This window comes from Tasmannia lanceolata, unplaced genomic scaffold (assembly GCF_043159265.1).
Source record: "Tasmannia lanceolata isolate RefF3 unplaced genomic scaffold, GAP_Taslan_0.1 ptg000018l, whole genome shotgun sequence".
In the NCBI taxonomy this organism is placed as follows: domain Eukaryota; kingdom Viridiplantae; phylum Streptophyta; class Magnoliopsida; order Canellales; family Winteraceae; genus Tasmannia; species Tasmannia lanceolata.
The window spans coordinates 68,321,988-68,342,255 of NW_027518695.1; the positions used below are offsets into that span (position 1 = coordinate 68,321,988).

At 39.7% G+C, this 20,268-nt stretch overlaps 1 pseudogene across 1 annotated transcript; it reads left to right on the forward strand.

Annotated features, from left to right (window-relative positions):
- The first annotated feature begins 6,478 nt into the window (after nt 1-6,478).
- LOC143851832 (pentatricopeptide repeat-containing protein At5g66631 pseudogene) lies at nt 6,479-19,465 on the forward strand (annotated as a pseudogene). Its single transcript, XR_013236524.1, has 2 exons — nt 6,479-6,828; nt 17,228-19,465. The product of XR_013236524.1 is annotated as a pentatricopeptide repeat-containing protein At5g66631 pseudogene (transcript).
- Nucleotides 19,466-20,268: the final 803 nt, after the last annotated feature.

Sequence of the window (20,268 nt, forward strand, 5' to 3'; positions counted from 1 at the left end):
ATACCCAATTTCGACCGAAATTTCGGGATTTCGGCTGAAATTTCGGTTTTCGCTAGGTCCGAAATATATGCTGAAACCGAAATTTCAAACCATGCTCCTCCCAAGGACACTGAGACACCACAAAATATGGGAAGAGATGTTTTCTACTAGACAACTGTAGTGAAATTTGTCGTTGGATACTTTGGACTCTCTTCCGAAAACCTTTAAAGACCTTGTTGTTTCTTTCCTTCCAAAAATATTCACATCATCCTCAAACCTTTAAAGACCTTGTTGTTTCTTTCCTTCCAAAAATATTCACATCATCCACAAACCTGCTGGAAACTGAATTTCCCATCAGTCATAACAATCAAATCTCTTGTTGTTAGGATTTTAACACCACTATTTTCAAAGGGACAAAATTCGAAAGACAGACAGATACATCCAGATATACATTAAATAGACCAAAAAAGAAACTCTAAGTCTAAGCCTCCCTAGGGCAGAGAATGAATAGTTGAGAAGCAATTTCCACTTGGAAAACACAAAAAACACAATAGTTCTCTGGATTAGCTGCTCTCCAGTAAGAATTTTATGATGGACACACCAAATAGAAGTCGTTGCTCAAGATGGGAAGGGCGCAACTGATTTCCAAATATTGGGAACTCTCGTGCCAAAAGGGCATGCATATGAGATATCATAGAAGGATTTCACAGAGAAAGCATTGTCTTTCATAGGCCGGGGACCAAATCCACTCATCCACAAAGTCGGCAATTCAGCATTGGAGACGGAATGATTGCTAATCCTTGAAGACCCAAGAATTCTTCAGAGACTAAGAGAAATCCCCTCCACCAAAAGAGGACTGATGGTCCTACATGAGCCTTCCCTCCCCTTCCACGTAGTTGGCAACCAAAGCTCTATGATTAACAGCCCTACCAAAGAGATAAAAAAAAAGATTTTTCCAAGAAATCTGCACTCCATATATTCAACCAGAAGAAAGTATTTTCCCGGTCACCAATACTCGCAGAAAGATAGGATAAGAAATATTAGAACAATATCTTCCAATTTCTCCTGAAAGGGGACTCTTCTTCCACCCTCTCCTCCAGTCTAAGACTCAAACTATGCTTTTGATATTTTGTATAGATCACCCTAGCACATAAATCCTTAGTATTGAAGAGAATTTTCTACCACAACTTGGCCATTAAGGAGGAATTTGGAGCTTTGATATTCTTGATTCCCAAACCAAGAACCCTCTTAGGACAACAAACCATCTCCCAGAAAGCCAAGTTTCAAAATCACCGGCGCCTGTTTATCCCTCCTTCTTTCTTCTTTTCTTACTCTCCTTTCTTCTTCACTCTGTCTCCCAACTTGGCTAGTCTACTCCATGTGTATCTTCTTCTCTTTTACTTTAACAAAATCTAACTCGCATAAACTGAAAATCCCATAGTAACAAAATATACCCAAAAGGGGTGTTTTGCGTCATATAGAAAACCCTTTTCAACTCCAAAACACTTTTCCTAGAGACAAACCTAGTTCTTCCATACAGAAACCAATCAATATCTACGTTAAGATTAGCATAAAATAAAATTTGATGAAAATCGAAGAGAAAGAGCTAAAGATAAAAGAGATTACTTGCTGATCTGGTTCAGAGATCATACTATCCTCATCATCGGCGTCATCAGACAATGGAGCAGATCGTTCTTCGAGAACTCTGGAGATTTTGTAATCGATGAAGTGATGCTCTTATGAGCATGTTCTTCTTCAACAGATTCGGAGTAGGATGCAAATTCCCATGGAGACTGAGCTTCTTTGATTTCGTTATCTTCTTCGTTTTCTATCTGTCTGCCCTAACTAGCAGCCTCGAATTCGAAAGTTTGGTCCATGAACAGCAAATGAGGAGAAGAGGAAAACTAAATTGCAGCCTCGTCATGATGGGAGAGGAGGGTTTTTGGAAGAAGGGTTTTGTGCTGCTGTTTGGGCTGTATATGAAGCTGGTACTAAACGTAAGTGCAAATTACCAAACAGCCCCTGGTAATTGGTAATAGCGTGAAGTAGGAGTGGACATGGTTCGGTTCAGTTTGGTTTTGGGGCATACCCAGAACCGAACCATATATAATCGGTTCCCTAAAATTGGAATCAGAACCGAACCATATATGTTTGGAACCGAACCGAACCAGAACCATATATAATCGGTTCGGTTCGGTTCTGGGTTTACCCATCCTTGAATAAAAGCACAACATATGACAAAAATGCAAGAAAGAACAGAAAAGAAAAAAGCCAATGAGAAATAGCCTCTGAAATTCACAGAACACAAAAATCTCACTACATATTCACCTTTTCTTCTCTAAAAAAACATGTAAACCCCTCACCGAGAGCCATGCATATTGAAAATCTTAAAACCCTCAAATTCTCATGTGGGCGTGCAACTAGAAAAGAACTTGAAGAAGATTAAACCCATTGGCCTTGAAAAAAAAGCAGAGCATACCTGGTTTTTCACTTAAAATCGGAGAAGATGAACGCAAGTTGCAGGTTGCGAGGTTGGAGAGAAGGATGCGGGGTTGGAGAGAAGGAGGCAGCGAGAGTGGAAAGCTAGGGTTTGTTTTTTTTTTTATTTTACGATTGTGATTTTTGTTGGTTTTTAACTTTTTACGACTTAAAGTCGAAGCAAATCGGTAATAGGGGGGTGAATAAAAATTTTAAAGGCAAAGGAACACGTTAAAGAGGGCTGAATTAAAAGGGGGAGAGGTGATTTTATCAAATGCCTAAGTAGGGTCGGTTCTCGGTTCCTGGATCCCAAACCCAGAACCGAACCGAATTTCAACCGATTCCAGATTTTTTGAACCTGAACTGAACCATATATAGCTGGAGCCAAACCAAACCGAACCAAATGTGACGGTTCGGTTCTGTTCCCCGGTTCGAACCGGAACCATGTCCACCTGTACCGTGAAGTTTTGATGTATGGAAATTATTTTTTTGGAAAATTATTCCATTGGAATGAATTTTCTAGAAATTTATTGCATTGGAAAATGAATTTTTCTACTTATTTTTTATGGAATCTTTTTATGAAATAGATAATTTTCAACTTTTCAACGGAAAATACGACCTATTAGGCCCACAAAATTTCTCCATGGAATGGGGACGACCAATCACCCACCAGGAGGAATGCAAACACCAAATCAGACTCTTCCTTTAGTCCCAGTAAGCCTGCATGTCCCTGACCATACTATAGATCCAAGTGCCAACATCCACGAGAAAATTGAGGAGATGATTAAGAAGATCGGCGAGATGTTGAATGAGAAGAATATTGAGGGTGAACAGTAGCTAGCAACTAAACCGCCCTTCACAGAGGAAATCATAGTTACTCCTTTACCTCAAAGATTTAAAATGCATCGGATCAACCAGTACGACGGCGCGACAGACCCCGTCGATCACCTAAACACCTCCAAGGCGATGATGTTGTTGCACGAAGCACCAAGTGTGGTCATGTGTCGAGCATTCCCAGCCGCACTAACGAAGGCTGCCAGAATCTAGTACTCCAAGCTCTCTTCTGGCTCCAGCAAATCATTTGATTAGCTCAGTCATTAGTGAAATGCAGATGTGGCAAGCCAAGAGGGGGTGAATTGGTTAATTAAAAATCTTGGCTTAATTAGTTTGAAGATTAAAAACAATTTGCTAATTTTAAGTTAATTATGTCAAACCCATGTTCAAATAGTAAGAGAGTGGAATTAGGGTTTTAGATATGGTTTATCATTTATATTTACTAACCCTTGTTCATTAAAACATAAAGACAGGAAAGGGTTAGAGTTTACCAATCACCAAGGGAGAGAGGGATAGAGTGAGGAAGAGACAATAGGAGGTACACAATGATTTTATAGAGGTTTGGGACTAAGCCCTACGTCCACTCTTCAAGACCTCCTTGAAGCTTCACTAAGCGATCCTCCACTTTTAACGGGCCGGATCAATGAGCCATCGGTTACAAACACTTTCTCCACCTCCAAGGGGACAAACCCTCTTCGCTCCGGATTTTTCTTTCTTAACGAGCCGAATCGAAGACTCTCTACAATCAAGCTTCTCCTTAAGGCCGAAGCGAGAACCCCTCTACAACTCCTAAATTCCCCTTTCTTATCGGGCCGAATCGGAGACCCTTTATACAAATGAGGAACAAAGAAAAGAAAAACTCTCAAGCCTCTTAATAGGCGGATTACAAAGATGGAAGCTCACAATCACTCCAAAAGATAAACAAATCAAAGCCCTATGGAGTTCCTCTTGATAAATGTAAGTTGCAAAATTAAAGCATGAAGAGGATAAAACTAAAGAACCTTAGATATGAAAGTTAAGGCTCAAAGGATTTGAAAAATGAAGTGTCAAAAGGTTGATTAGTTGGTCTAGAATAGGGTTTAAATAGCCCATGAGAAAATATGACCGTTTAGGGGCAAAATCATAAAAAATGGAGTTGAAAAAGTCAAACTGCGCAAGCCCCAATAGCTACCTTTTGATACCGGCGTGGTTAGTCGAGGTGTCGCGGTCGCTCGCCCTATCGGGCTCTCTCTTTTTATTTACAAATTTCAAACCGGCGCGGTTGATCGGGTCATGGCGGTCGGCCGGCGAGAGCAACCTGGACTTTTATATTTTGTCCAGTTCCCTATCCGCAGTCGTGCGGCCCTATGGCGGTCGACCTGCCCCACCATGATGGAGTGTTTCTGGATTTCCAAGAACACCTCTGCGGTAGTCTAGGAAGCCCTGGTCGACCGGCCCGCTATGTTTCAACAAGTGCTGGATTTCCAGCCATCTTGTCGTGGTCGCCCGGGGAATCCCTGTCGACCGACCCTGTTTGAAAATCCTTTTAACTTATAAAAATCAAGGGTCTTGGGCGATGGTCTTTGGGATTTTTGTCCAAGGTTTTCTAACATGTTATGGGGAGTGTAGATGGTTTTCGAAGATATTAAATTTGTTTATGAAAACCATTTTGAAAACCTTTGAAAGTGCAAGTATATAAAACAAGATGACTCCAAATACAATCTGAAAAGATAAACCTTAGTCTTCTTGGATTGCTTGGCTCCTCCGCACTTTCTTGAACAACTCTGACTTGTGAGTGAACTCTTCAACTTGCTTCAGGTCATGTGACTTCCTCCATTCTTCAAATCATGTTTTCGTACATGAGGTGTCACCAATGCTTGTTCAACTCCAAGCTTCTACTGGCACTTGCTAGGCAACTTGTGGGATCTTTGACTTGAGCTCTTGACTTGAACGTCCTCCAATGATGATGTCTCCAATGTAGGTGCAAGCTCTTTGGTCCATTGTGCATGTTGATCCTCAAGCCATGTGTTGTGTTGAGTAGTGTAATGGTGATATGACATGTCAAATTCCTATATAGAGCACAACACCTCAAAGCAACACGTTAGTCCATTAATGCTAATCAATTTGGGTTTGCTAGCATCAAAACAAGAAGGTAAGGTGAATTATTGAACCCATGGGAACCCTTGGGCTTTCAATTAGTTTGTTCGCCACTTCATCGGCAGCCAGCATCACCGACAGACTTCGATCGCAATAATTGCGATTAAGCAAAGGAGACTGAGCTTCTTTGATTTCATTATCTTCTTCGTTTTCTATCTCTTCGTCGGAACTAGCAGCCTCGAATTTGAAAGTTTGGTCTATGAGCAGCAAGGAAGAAAAAAACTAAATTGTCGCCTCGTCGTGATGGGAGAGGAGGGTTTTTGGAGGAAGGGTTTTGTGCTGCTGTTTGGGCTGTATATGAAGTGTGTACTAAACCTAAGTGAAAATTACCAAACTGTCCCTGGTAATAGTGTGCAGTTTTGATGCATGGAAATTTTTTATTTGGAAGATTATTCTATTGAAATGAATTTTCTAGAAATTTATTGCATTGGAAAATGAATTTCTCTACCTATTTTTTATGGATTTTTTTCCTATAGACAATTTTCAACTTTTCAACGGAAAATACGACCTGTTAGGCCCACAAAATCTCTCTATGGAACGGGGACGACCAATCACCCTCTAGGAGAAATGCAGAGACCAATTCAGACTTTGCTTTTACTCTCGGCGAGCCTGCCCGTCACTGGCCGCACTATAGATCCAAGCGTCAACATTCAAGAGAAAATTGAGGAGATGATTCAGAAGATCAGCAAGATGTTAAAGGAGAAGAATGTTGTGGATGAACTGTAGTCGGCGAATGAACCGCCCTTCACAGAGGAAATCATAGTTACTCCTTTACCTTAGAGATTTAAAATTCATCGGATCGTCCCCATTCCATAGAGAGATTTTTTGGGCCTAATCGGTCGTATTTTCCGTTGAAAAGTTGAAAATTATCTATTTTAGATAAAAATTCCATAAAAAATAAGTAGAAAAATTCATTTTCCAATGCAATAAATTTCTAGAATATTCATTTCAATGGAATAATTTTCCAAACAACAGCACAAAACCCTTCCTCCAAAAACCCTCCTATTACCGGGGATTGTTTGGTAATTTGCACTTAGGTTTGGTAGACGCTTCATATACAGCCCAAACAACAGCACAAAACCCTTCCTCCAAAAACCCTCCTATCCCATCAGGGGAGGCAGCAATTTAGTTTTCTTCTTCCTTGCTGCTCATGGACCAAACTTTCGAATTCGAGGCTGCTAGTTCTGACGAAGAGATAGAAAACGAAGAAGATAACGAAATCAAAGAAGCTCAATCTCCATGGGAATTTGCATCCTACTCCGAATCCGTTGCAGAAGAACATGCTCAGAAGAGCACCATTCCATCGATTGCAAGATCTCGAGAGTTCTCGAAGAACGATCTGTTCCTTTGCCCGATGAGGTCGATGATGAGGATAGCATAATCTCCAAACCAGATCAGCATGTAATCTCTTCTCTCTTTAGCTCTTCTCTTCGATTTTCATCAAATTTTATTTTATGTTCTTCTTAACGTAGACATTGCTTGGTCTGTGTATGGAAGAGCTAGGTTTGTGTCTAGGAAAAGCGTTTTGGAGTTGAAAAGATATTTCTTTTTTGTTCTTAGAGAAGCAGATGGTGGGTGGGCTTCTTGCCAATGAGGGTGTTCTTAGAGATTTTTTAGCCTTGGTGTAACCTCTGCCCTTTCTTCAATGTCTATTATTATGCCTAGTTTAACATGGGGAACTGAGCTATATGTTGATAATAGCTTCTGCAAGATCTACATACTCAAATTTGAATCACCTAACAAACAAGAAGCATGATGGTTAATTTGGTGAGGTGTCATATATTTGAACTTGGAAGCATGATATTTAATTCGTCTAATCGAGTATATGTTAGATAGATACCTTGGGCTTTTACGTGTTTGCTTGGCCTTGAAAAACATGATAGTTTGGAAAAAAGCATAGTTTCTGTCAAAATGTCGACAATCCAACGGAAACCCTAATGCTGTGTTCTGTTTTTTTCTTTCCCATTGGGTTTCCGGGGAAACCCCTGTTTTTTTTCGCGGAAACTGATATTTTTGGTGTTCTTTTAGTTTCCTCGGAAACTATTTTATCAAACGTGGAAAATGAAATAAATGACGTGGAAAAGACTTTTCCGCGACATATCTCCCGTCCCATTTCCGATACAGACTATCGGAAAGCCCTACTTTCTCTCAAGTTTTCCCGATCGTAGCTGTGTGTGGAGAAAAAAAAGAGACACAAACAACTTCGTCGTCTCCATCCTCACCTCGTCTCCGACCTCGCCCACGGTACGTCCTCTCACTCTCTCTTCTCTGTTTATTGTCCCTCTTCCACATTTTTTTTTTTTTTTTGAAACCCTTGTGCTCATCTTCTCCAATCTGAAATAGGGTTTGTATAAACCTGATTTAGTAAATCTGAAATAGGGTTTCTATAAATAGCTCTGTAAAATTGATTTGAGAAATCCTATTTCGTGTTTTTGAGAAACCCTATTTGAGAATATTTACAGAGACTCTATTTCGGGTTTCATAAAATTGAAATAAAGTTTCATTTCTCCCTCTTTTCCGAGTCTAAGAACCGATAATCCAAGCTCTAGGTTTGTTGGGTTTTTTTTAGATTTAGGGATTTTTTTTATTGGGGGTTTTGGTTGTTTTTATGGATTTTTTTATTCAAACTTTCTCTCTCTCCCTCTATCTTTCTCTCCATGTGTTGGTTTTTTCTGTTTACATATTTTTTGTTATTTTTTGCTTATTTGATATGGTTTTTCAGCAAAAGCTCAACCTGACCGGAATTTGATATGGATTTTTTTTTAACTTTTTTCGTGCAACTCGGTGTTTTTAGGGGTTTAGTGGTTTATGGTAGTGAGATTCACATTTCTGATTTTTTTAACACAGAATTTGGGTTTAATGTATTAGTTACTCAGAATTTATTAAGTCATGATTTGTTTGATTGATTCTTTTGCAGGTAACCATCCTACTGTCGATTTCTTTCCTAACCTTCTTGAGGTTTGTTCTTACTTTGCGTGATATTGCGTTTAATGTGTTGTAAGCCCCATTCCATGTCGTGTTTTGGGCTTCTTTTATTTGTTATGTGTTGTTGGTTGTTATGTGTTGTAAGCCCCATTCCATGTCGTGTTTGGGGTTTCTGTTATTTGTTTCGTGTTATTGCTTGTTATGTTCAGCAGTTGGTGCGAATTTGGGGCTTGTTCTTCTTCTTCTTGAGTACTAACCATTTGTTGTTAGATGGACGATCAGAGACTTAGAATCGAGGATGTTGGTTGTCTAATCGGAGGCTAGTTCTTCTTCTTCTTGAGTACTAACCCCATTCCATGTCGTGTCAAGTCTATGTTGGTTGCCTGATTTATACCTTGGCAACTCTATATTTGTGACAATTTTATTTCAAGTCTATGTTGGTTGCCTGATTTATATCTTGGCAACTCTATATTTGTGACAATTTGATTGGCATTGTTATTGTTCAACTTCTGTTTGTCATGGTTTTTCTTATTTTGATTGACTTCAGAGGGTTGGACCCACTTATTTTAGACTAGATTCTATGTTGGCATCATTCTGCATGTCAGTTTGTCACAGTTTCTATTTAACAGGTTTCTATTGAGTTTCCCTGCAACGAAACACATATTTTTGTAGTTTCTATGAGGTTTCTGTGCAACGAAATGCTCATCTGACAGGTTTTCTGTCAGGTTTATTTTCCTTCACTTTCCTTTCTGCCACATCAGTATCTTTCCCTTCACTTCCCTTTCCTTTCCTTTCCCGACGAGAGAACTGAGCATAACAAAAATCAACTCTACTTGCAGAGAAAAGAACTACGATATTCCGAAAGATATTTCTAATAAAATAAAAAAATATATAAAGAAATACCCATGAAGAGTCTTACCTGGATTTCGGCCGTGATTTCGTATCGAAATGTTTCTGTGATTTTACAAGATATCAGCCGAAATTTCTTAGCGAAACCGAAATGTTTCTGTTTCGTTGATGGCCGAAACCGAAACCGAAATTTAAAACCTTGGTTGTATATGCTGTAGTCATTTGGAGACACTGGAGACTTTGACTAATATGGGGCCTATAATTTGGCTACCAAGATATTGTTGAGTATTCCGTCTCAAAAAAAGAAGAAGATATTGTTGTGTATCTTCTTACTGGTAGTTTGGATAACCTTAATTAAATAGTAAGAAGGTATATCTCCTTTTCTTTTATTTTTTAACTAAGGATGTTGCTAGATAGGGGCTTGGTGAGCCGGTGCCAAAATTCGGAGGTGTTATGGTTCAAAGTAGGAGATATAAAGTGAGCTTTCTTACATAGGATGGCTAATGCTAGAAGAAAAGCTAGTCTTATCAAATGTCAATTGGATGGGTGTTTAGTGGAAGGGGAATTGACCATGCTCTCATTAATGAGCGGTTTATAGGAAAGAGTTTAATAGTGTCTCTGCCTTGATGGCTTGGAGCTTCAATCATTCTCTAGTGATAGAGTTGCTTGGAAAGGGTAGCTAAAGTTGGCGAGATTAGAGAATTTGTGTTTCCTATAAATAAGGATAAAGGACCATCTTTGCATAAAAAAAAAGGATAAAGGACCATCATGTTCGGATGGATTTACTATGGTGTGTTACCAAGAGTATTTGGAGAGCGTCAAGGTTGATCTGTTGAAAGTTACAAAGTAGCTCCATTCTGTTGAAAGTTACAAAGTAATTCCATTGTATAGGTTGCTTAAACAAAGAGGTAACTTCCACTTTCATTACTCTTGCCCCCAAGGAAGGTGTGCAACCAAGATTTGTGCCTTGGAAGTCCTCTTGGTGGCATTTATAAGATTTTTGGCAAGGTCATATATTTGTAGAATTGTAGTTCCTTTCTTTGAAAGTTACAAAGTAGTTCCATTAGCCATTCAAAAAAAATATAAAAAATAGTTCCATTGTATAGGTTGCTTAAACAAAGAGGTAACTGCCGCTTTCGTTACTTTTATCCCTTGAGAAGGAAGGCGTGCAACCAAATTTAATTTGTGCCTCATAAGTCCTGTTGGTAGCGTTTATAAAATTTTGGGCAAGGGGTCTTATATATGAGGTTCAGGAGGGTGCTTGGGGATATGGTATCATCATACCAACGACCTTCATGGAAGGGAGCAAATTTTTGATGGGGTCCCCATTGCGAATAAGTGCATCAACTCAAGGAAAGGGGAAGGAAAGACAGGCTTTATTTGTAAGAATGATATGGAAGAAGCATACAACCATGTAGATTGGGGATTCATTAGATATTTTATTGGTAAGAATGGGCTTGGGTTGAGGCGTAGGAAGTGGATTATAGCATGCTTCTCTTCTTCATTCTATGACCTTGTTAATGGTGGGCAATTGGTTACTTCAAGAGCTCGAGAGGCTTGCGGCAAGGTGGTCCTCTCTCCTCATTTACTTTAGCAGGGGAGTTTATTATAGGATGATAAGAGTGGATGAGAGAGGGTTAATTGAAGATATTTTGGTTGGGGATCTATTTGCTTCATTTCTCGTCTCCAATTTGTTGATGAACAATCATATTTGCATTGACTTGGTAGAACAATAAGTAACTCAAGGAGTATCCTTTGATAGTTTCGGTTATGGGAGTAAAGAGGAAGAGAAGTGGAGAAGCTGGTCGATGCATTATTTGATTCCAAAGTAGATGGATTGACATTCTCTTATCTTGGTTTGCATCCTAGTTTCGGTGTCCCATCAAAGGCTTTTCAAGGCTCCGAAATGGAGAGAGCAAAGTGGAGGTTGGCTTGTTAGAAGAAAGTCTCTCTCTCTCTCTCTCTCTCTCTCTCTCTCGGGGAGGACTACCCTCATTAATGCCTCCCCTTGTAATCTTCCTGCCCATTTCCCTCTTAGCTAAGAAAAGTAAGGAGCTCTATAGGGAATCCTCGCAAGACGGTAAATGCATAGTTCCTAGCAATGTAGGAGGATATGTATAGCTATAAGTCCAAGAACAATGATGGTCTTGATCTACGGAAACTTTGCCTAATGAATAAAGATCTCGTTGGGAAATGGTTAAGGAGACACGTTAAGGAAAAGTGATTTGTTTGAGGAAATTTAGTTTTTGTAGATATGAAAGGGAGGGTGGTTTGTGGATGCATGCTATCTTGGATCTCAATACGTTTGTCTTATTGAGCTATTTAATTTATTATAGGCGCTTTTTGAGCCTCTTGTGGAGGCAGATCAAGAGTGTTGCTCCATACTCCTTGAAACTTTGTCAATGTTTTTTTTATAACTCTGATACAAGATAGTTACTACTTGTCATATGGCTTTCTAACTCTTCTTTTTCGGTCATTCAGCTCTCCTACGAGTCAGTTTTGTCTAATATTTCATCCATTGGGGGGCGCATCTCAACCCTGCTGGGAGCTCTACACAGAGGACAAGAGCTGAACCTTTTAAGGTTTTTTTTTTTTTTTTTTTGTTATACAGTGTTATTGGAAAAAGGTTACGACGCTTGACATATTGAAAAGGAAGAAGTTCTGATTAAAGAGTAAAAGTACCCATGTGAGAAAGGAGAGGGGCCCGACAATCAGCTCTTCATCCATTGTTTGGTAGCGAGGAAAATAGGAGTGGGGTTCTTGGATGGTTTGGAGTGCATTTTGGTTATTGGATGACCCATTTTGTAGTGTCATGGATCCTTTGGGAGGATAGAAATCTAAGGATGCTCAAGGATAATGAATATTCGGTGAGATAATCATTTTCCACATTAGTACCTTAAGCTTTTCTTGGGTGTTAGTGTGTGGAGAGTTTTGGAGAGTCATGACCTTAGACTTCTATAGAAATTGGAATGAGATCATCTATTGAGTGAAGCTTAAGGAGAAAGAATTCTCTATAATGGGTCCCACCATCCCCTCTCTCTTAGATTAGTTTTTGATGGTTACTGTTGGCTATCTCAGGCCTGACTGAAATAAATGGAATGTTTAGATATGACAGTGTGAAATTGTGAAAGCCCTGGGTACTTTGTGGACTCTGTTGAAGCTGAATCACATGCTCTTCTTGCCAGCATTTAAGTATTTCTAGCAGATTTGGGTAGGAGATTATGGATGGATGACAAATCAGTTAAGTTCACATCTTGAGTGCTTCATCGTAATCCGAAGCCTTGGAGGCTATAGGTCATTTTCTTCTTTTTTTTCTTTTTTCGTTTTTTGGGTTTATGCAGGGTTCAGGTGTTTCTTTTTTATGTCGAAAGAAATGGAGCCTAAATGGATTTGTTTCGCACGAAATTTAGGGTTTTGGAAGGGCAAGGGAGACGAGCGAGAAATTCTGTTTTTTGCACTTTTTTCTTGCGCTTGTCTTTAGCTTTCTTTGCAAATGTATCCCATTCCATTGGGCCAATGCCTTCTAAACCTTGCCCTTTGTGGGCTGAATCACAAGCATTGGAAGATGGACTTTGTCCTAATTATATAGGTAAGACATTTGGATGTGGGGTTTGAAATGCCTTTTAATCCAATGTCATAAAAACCTAACCAAGGATGGAAAGTCCAAAACGGATTGAAATTTAAGAGAAATTCATAATGTAACAAAAAAGTATAGTAATACGGCCAATGGATCAACTAAATAGCTGTCAACTTCCTACTTCCAGGAAAGAGATTTTATAGAACTGTCTATGTCGATTGGTTGAAATGGCTTCAACCATAAAAACAGGATTTTTCAAAGCATTCATTTGGAAGGCCCTTCCATGGATAGGGTGTGTACCAAAAATCAGCCATATAGGATCATCCTAACCCTGCCATTTGTCTGCCCATTTTCCACTCCACCTTTGATTGGGTTAGGATGATCTTATAGGGCTGATTTTTGGTACACACCCTATCAATAGAAGGGCCTTCCAAATGAATGCTTTGGATCCTCCAAAATATGTGGGTCTGCTTTTGTTTTTAAGCTATAGCTTAGATAAGCTTATCTAAGCTACAGCTTAGGAACACTTACCTCTATTTGTGTTACTTTTCTCAATTTTGAATGCATTTAATATTTCAATTCTCCGTGTATTGTAAGATATTTTTAGGTTGCTTACTTTTGACTTTCACTTCGCCCAAAAATCAGCCTTTAATCTTTTTGTGAGGGGCTGAGGGTAAGTCTCAGTAAAAAAACCTGCCTTTAAATCTAAGCGTTTGACAAAAAAGTGGGAGGCTGATTTCACGGCGACTCACCTTCTTTGTGACTGAGGTGAAACAATTTATCTTCCCTTCAAATTTTAGGTAATGTTAAAATTTGTTCTAGGGAAGTGATATATTCACCCTCTTTTTTAGTTGGGAAAAGCCCCCTCTAGTGTCCTCGTGGGTGGGAAGTCCTCGTGTTGCACCCGTCACTTTTGCCATTCAAAAAGAAGGAAAGAAAGCGTGCCCCCCCCCCCCCCCCCCCCCTAAGTGTATTCATGACTACTATCTACACTAGATGTACACTAGAGGGGAGTGCCCAAAGGAAAAAAAAAGTGGGCGAATATATCATTTCTCTTTTATCTCATTTAGTTGAATTTGCGTTTGATTTAAGTAAACAAAAAACTATGGCCAATTCCACTACAATCAAGTCGGTCAGCCAGCTTAACCCAATTTTTTGAATATTGATAAAATCCAATGCTTTAAAAACTCAGACTCGGATGAGAACTTGGCCATGGTAAATGGCATAAAAAGGAGTCGACTCGGGTGAGCCAATGATTGAACTTGTCACTTTCCCTTACTGGTTCCTGGAAGTAAAGGAGTTTTGATTGACTTAGTAAGGGCAAAAAAAATATGTATGTGTATGAATTATTTGCTGACTTTCATTGATGATTTCTCATGTTTTGTGTGGGTTTATTTTCTCAAAGAAAAATCAAAAGTTATTGAAAAGTTCAAAGAGTTCCAAGAACAGGTAGATTGATCTTGGTTGCAAGATCAAGTGCCTGAGAACCGATAACGGTGGCGAGTATACATCGAACGAATTCACAACTTACCTACGTAAGCACGAGAGTCGTAGACAGCTCACGTGTCCTGATACACCTCAACAGAATGGGGTAGCAGAGAGAAAGAATCGGCACTTGGCAGAAGTTTCGCAGAGCATGTGTGGAATGTACCATCTCAGTTTTGGGCCAAGTGTATGAGAACTGCCGCTTAAGTGACAAATCGTCTTCCACAGCCGAAGCTTGGGTTTATCTCACCATATGAGAAGTTGTATGATACTAAACCCACTGTAAGTCATTTCAGAGTTTTTGGTTCAGTTTGTTATGTGTTTGTGCCTGACCATTTGCCCAGAATGGTGTGTATTTACTGGGTAAGAGAGGATTGGAGATGTACGAACCCAGAAACTGGACGTGTGCACGTTTCAAGAAACGTGGTGTTTGACGAAGCTTCATCGTGGTGGTCTTCTGATCGAGTTATTCTTCCAGATAGTCCAGAGTTAGAGGCTAATCTGCAAGAGAAGTTAAAAATGGACGTTCGAAGTGGAGATGATGTCGAATCGACTAAACCTCGGAAGGAGGTGGTGCCTAGACAAGATAGCCCTAAAAGCCCAAAGCCACGAAGTCCATGGAAAATTGGTGTTCATGAGACAAAAACAACTGAAGAGATGAGACCATCTCAACTAGAGGAATCTGACGTTGAAGTGGTCAGATTTAGAAGATCCTCACGAATATGGAAGCCAATTCCAAAGTTTGCAGATGTGGCATATGCAGAAATATCAGATGATGAAGTCGGTATTGTGGAACCGACGATCTTGAAGAAGTTTACAAAGGAACTTGGCGTGACATGTAGAGAGTCAGCGCTGAGGGGGAGTGTTGAGAGTCATCGCCGGCTCCATACACGGCACCGTAGGGGACGGGCCTGTGTGTCGCGCCATGATGCAGACCACGATGCGGTGCGGGCCAATGTGCGATACAAATCCTAGTTAAACTAGGAATTCTAGTCGGTTTATAATAGGAGTTATAATAGGACTGTTTGTGGTATGAGTTTCTTTTGGATTTTGTTTAGTCTTGGTCAAAGCTAATTGTAAAGTTAATTCAATAGGTATTTGAGTCCTATTAGGTGTTGAAGTCCTTTTAGGTTTAGGCTTTTGGTTTTTTGTCTATATAAAAGGCACCCAAGTGAAAACATTATACATAGCAGAGAGAGCACATAGATAGCAGAGAGGAGTTAACGTGAGTTACTGAGCGTGTGCCGTGGAAAAAAAAAACGTTGAAGTGGAGAACTGAAGAGGGTGTACATTACTGCTAGTTCTAGCTTTTATATATTCAAAGTGAATTCTCTCTCTCTCTCTCTCCCCCTTCCTTTGTTTTTTGGTGTGTTGATTGTGGGTTTTGCTTCTTGCTGTGATTTGTGTTTAATAAGTGTATCAAAGCCTAGTTGCCTTTGATCCTTGTTTTCTACATTCCATGGGTTGCTTCCCCATCTCTACCGTACATGTGGCATCACTTTGGATGATTAGGATTGTCTGATTGATGCAATTTGAGTTTCTTCTAATCAAGATAGTAGCCCATTAATGTATGACATGTGTATGGTTGAGATGTGGTGAAAGGGGTGATTGCGATCGATTCAACCCTAATCCCCTGACCCAATGAGTATATTCTCTTTTCTAAAAAATTGTAAAATGCTCATGCCCTAATTAGTCATTTTCTTTATTCAATTCTCAATCATTGATCAAGAATGAATCGATGGTTGAGAATGATCCTAACACTCAGCAGCCACGATCATCTAATTTTTAACTTTTTAAACAAATGAGTCATGCAACAAGTGTAGAAATGGAAATGTATGGTGTCTAACCTATGTTACTCGATTGTGAGGCTATTTATGTCTTTTTATCTAGAGCACTTGATAGCCATTAGATGATGTTTGATCAATGGTCTACAATTAAAATACAAGAGAATTTAATTATTAATTCAGCCTTTTTCTTATCTTTAAGAAATGTTCTTTTCGTTAACATATTCTTATTAAGAAATCACAACTGTTGATCTTGTAGGCCATTTAATTATTTAATTCAGCCTTTTCTTTCCTTCCCCATGTTTCGAAAAGAAAGCGGAGGATTGAGAAAAGCAAGACCTTTTGCCCTTCTCAACTTCATTCTTATTAAGTGGCAATCTTGCCTTGCTAGCCTTCAATTTTGATATTATCTCTTCTTCTCTTTTGAACTTTCTACTAGTATTCTTACATGGTTTCTGCTCTGGGTTTTGATTATAAGAGTCTGTAGTTGCATTTCTTATTGTCAATTTCAATATTCTAAGAACTTTTAGGCTCACCCATCTGAGTTATACAGTGCTCAAAATCCTTTTTACCCTTTGGCTGAGTAATGAACCGTATAACCATTTTCTGATCTTCTGTTTTGTGATTCATACACTCATAGTTTTTTATTGTGATTGAAATCTGTTATTGTAGATTAAAATCACACCTTGTTTGATATACCCATCTCAGTTTTGCAGTCAAACTTCTTCTTTTTGCCCTACTTTGGTCGAATTGGAAGCTACTTAACCTCTTTTTTATTTAAATCATCTTATTGATAAAAATCACATCTTGCTTGATACCCATCTCACTTTTGCAATCAAACTGCTTCCTTTTGCCCTTCTTTGGTTTAATTGGATGCTACTTAACCTGTTTTCTATCATCTTATTGATAAAAATAACATCTTACCTTATACTCTTCTCACTTTTGCAAATATTATTGGTAAAAATCACATCTTGCCTCATACCTATCTCACTTTTGCAATTAAAGTGCTTCATTTTGCTCTTCTTTGTTTGAATTGGATGCTACATAACCTGTTTTTTTATCATCTTATTGATAAAACTCACATCTTGATTGATACCCATCTCACTTTTGCAATTAAACTGCTTCATTTTGCCGTACTATGGTTGAACTTAACCTGTTTTTATCATCTTCTCTTTGTTAGTTCATACTTCACACTGTCAGAAATGAAGAAGAACGTTCTCCTCAAGAAGCAAATTCCCTTCTTGTATCCACCCACTAGACTCACTCATCCTCATCCTCCACGTCCTTCCTCTCCCTCTCTCGAAACCAAACCCAACCGCGTTGCCCACTACCTCCACCGAGCCCGATGCATTGATACCATCCGATTCCGCCTTCGCTCCTACCGATCCCGCCCTCCTCTTCCTCCCAACGAACTCCCCCTCATTGACTCATTCATTGCCACCCACGCTCTCCGTTCTAGTCCTTTCCCCGACTCTCCTCTCTCCCTTTTTCAAACTCTAAAAACCCTCCCCAATTTCTCCCATTCCCAAAACACCCTCTACGCCATGGCAAAGATCCTTGCTTTGTCTGGCCGTCGCTCCGATCTCCAAACAATTCTACATGCCATGAATTCGGGGGAGTACCCCAACACACTCCCCCCAAGCTCCATGGATCTCCTCCGCTGGCATGCCGCGGCCGGAGACATAGATTCCGCTCTCCGTGCTTGGAATGAGATGCGTGTTGCAGTCCCCGGTAGAAAACATCCTTGTACGGAATCCTACAATGTTCTCATGGATCTTTATGCGAAAAGGGGGAGAATCCAGAGGCGGTGAGGATCTTCTCGCAGATGATCGACGAGGGAGCGAACCCTAATTCAAAGACTTACACTGTTGTGATTGAGCATTTGGCAATGTATGGGAGATTGGAGGCAGCATTGCAGGTTTTTGAGTGGTTGCCATCAATGAGGATCCGACGCACGTCAAAACAGTACTCAGTGCTAGCTGAGGGGTTTTCTGAGATCGAACGGTTTGATGTGGTTAAGACGCTGGTTAAGGAACTGCAAATTGATGGAATTTTGCCAAGTAGCACAATGCGGTCATCCTTGGCTCGACTGCGAGAAGCAGGGTTTGTTGTAGAGTTTGCTCAGGAATTCTCGCCTGATGAGAGAATTGAGAGTTTAGGGTTTTGTTTAGATTGCAGCGACGGTGATGAGGAAGAAGAAGATGGTGATGATGGTGGAGGAGATGGAAATGGGAGTCAATTGAAACCATGGTTGGATCCGAATGCACTGGCTAGCCCATTGAGTGATTGGAACCTAAGTGAGGTCACAACATTGGGGGATGCGAAATTCGTGTGGACGACTAGGCTTGTTTGCAAGCTTTTGAGAGCTTTCAAGAGACCGGAAATGGCGTGGGAGTTCTTCTGTTGGGTTGCTTACCAGCCCGGAGGATTCACACACGATGTCTTCACAGTATCGAGGATGATCATCATTCTCTCACGCCATGGGCATGTTTAATTGATCGATAGGCTTGTAGCCAAGGTCAAACGGGAGGGAATTCAGTTATCATTCAGCACTGTAAGATTGGTTGTGGATTTGTATGGTGTCTCGAAGAAAGCCGATGCGGCTCTGAGGTTTTTTCATGATGTTGAGTCGGTTTGTGGATTGGTGTCAAAATCCAATTATAGGTTGTTATATTCTTCTCTCTTACGCACTTTTGTCAAATGTAAGCGCGCATCGGAGGCCATGAATTTACTTGAAGAGATGGTGTTGTCGAGTATTTGTCCTGATATTCAGACATTTTCTGGGTTGATGCAGTATTTTGCACTTGAAGAGGATTTGAGGATGGTTCAACAGTTATTTGGAATGGTTCGACAGAGTGGTATGGAACCCGATGCTTATATGTTTCAGATCCTTATCCGTGCTTATTGCAAGCGCGAGAGAGCGGCTCTTGCATTGTGGGTTTTTGAGGATATGAGGAATGCAAATTTGTTTCCAGATGCTGCGACAAAGGCATTGCTTGTGAAGAGTATTTGGAAGGAACGGAAGTTGAGAGAGACTGCTAGTGTTGAGGAGAGAACTGAGGAAGTTAAAGACATGTTGCCAGTTGCATTGCCTGGACACGTATGGACTGTGAGCTCTACAGATCTAATGCTAGTTTTCAAAATTTATTCAAACAGTTTCTCGGAGAATGGCGGTTAGAGTTAATGCACTAGACTTTTGGAGAACTTAAATGGGTAAGGTCCAATGCGCTTCATTTATCATAATTCCTGAATTTTATTTCTTTTTCATGTCGAGTCTCTTTTTAATTCTCAGAGTTGTCTGTCTATTATGCTAAGTTTTCTATTGTTTGATTGTCTATTTTTGCATTCGAAATCAAATGCTTGAAAATTACATTTGCTCAATGATTTTCAACACTGCCCCCTTGTGATTTAAAGCTTAGATTGTTGAAGTTGTCTGTGTTTCTTTGCCTTTTTGTTGTATTATGAACTACACCGATGTAGAATGGGAGCTGCATCTGGATCTTTCAGAGTTATCTTCGTTCTATCAAACCCTTAAAAATGCAACATAAATTTTTCTATACTAATGTGACACCCCGAAAAATAGTCCTTCGATAGTGATTATAATTTTTACTCTACTACCTACTCAGAATATGAACCTATTGTTGCAGATTAATGTCACTGATTATTAGTTTCTTACTGTTCCAATGGGAGGCTTTTAACCGCATTCACGTGAAGGGCAATGAATTGTAGCATAGCGTTTTCTTTTTGTTTAATCTTCCTCTGTTTACCCAATAAGTTTACCAAAATGAGGAATGGACACTTGCAAAGCCGTATCTCTTTATTTTTTCTTTGAAATGATAAATGATACTTTATAAATAAAAAAAATAAAATAAAAAATACAATCAGAAATTACATCAGGTGTAGAGATTTCCCCTCATTCAGTACGTACATACTCGCCTCTGCTTTAGCAAGGGCCTGCAGTCATTAATATCTCTAAGAAAATAGTAAAAAGAAAACTCGAGACCCTAATTGCATCCACTATCTTGTTGTTAATATTCACTAGTCTCCATAGACCTGCACTCCTTCAGATAGCCCAGCCCACCTTCAATCCACTTTCTTCCTATGAGCTCCTTAAAAATACTTAAACCATAAGGAATGCTCTAGTCTTTGCTTTGTTTAATGAATTGGAAGATTATGTTATGCACTGGGTCCAGAGTTGCTTGCGGAGGTGAATGTCTAATC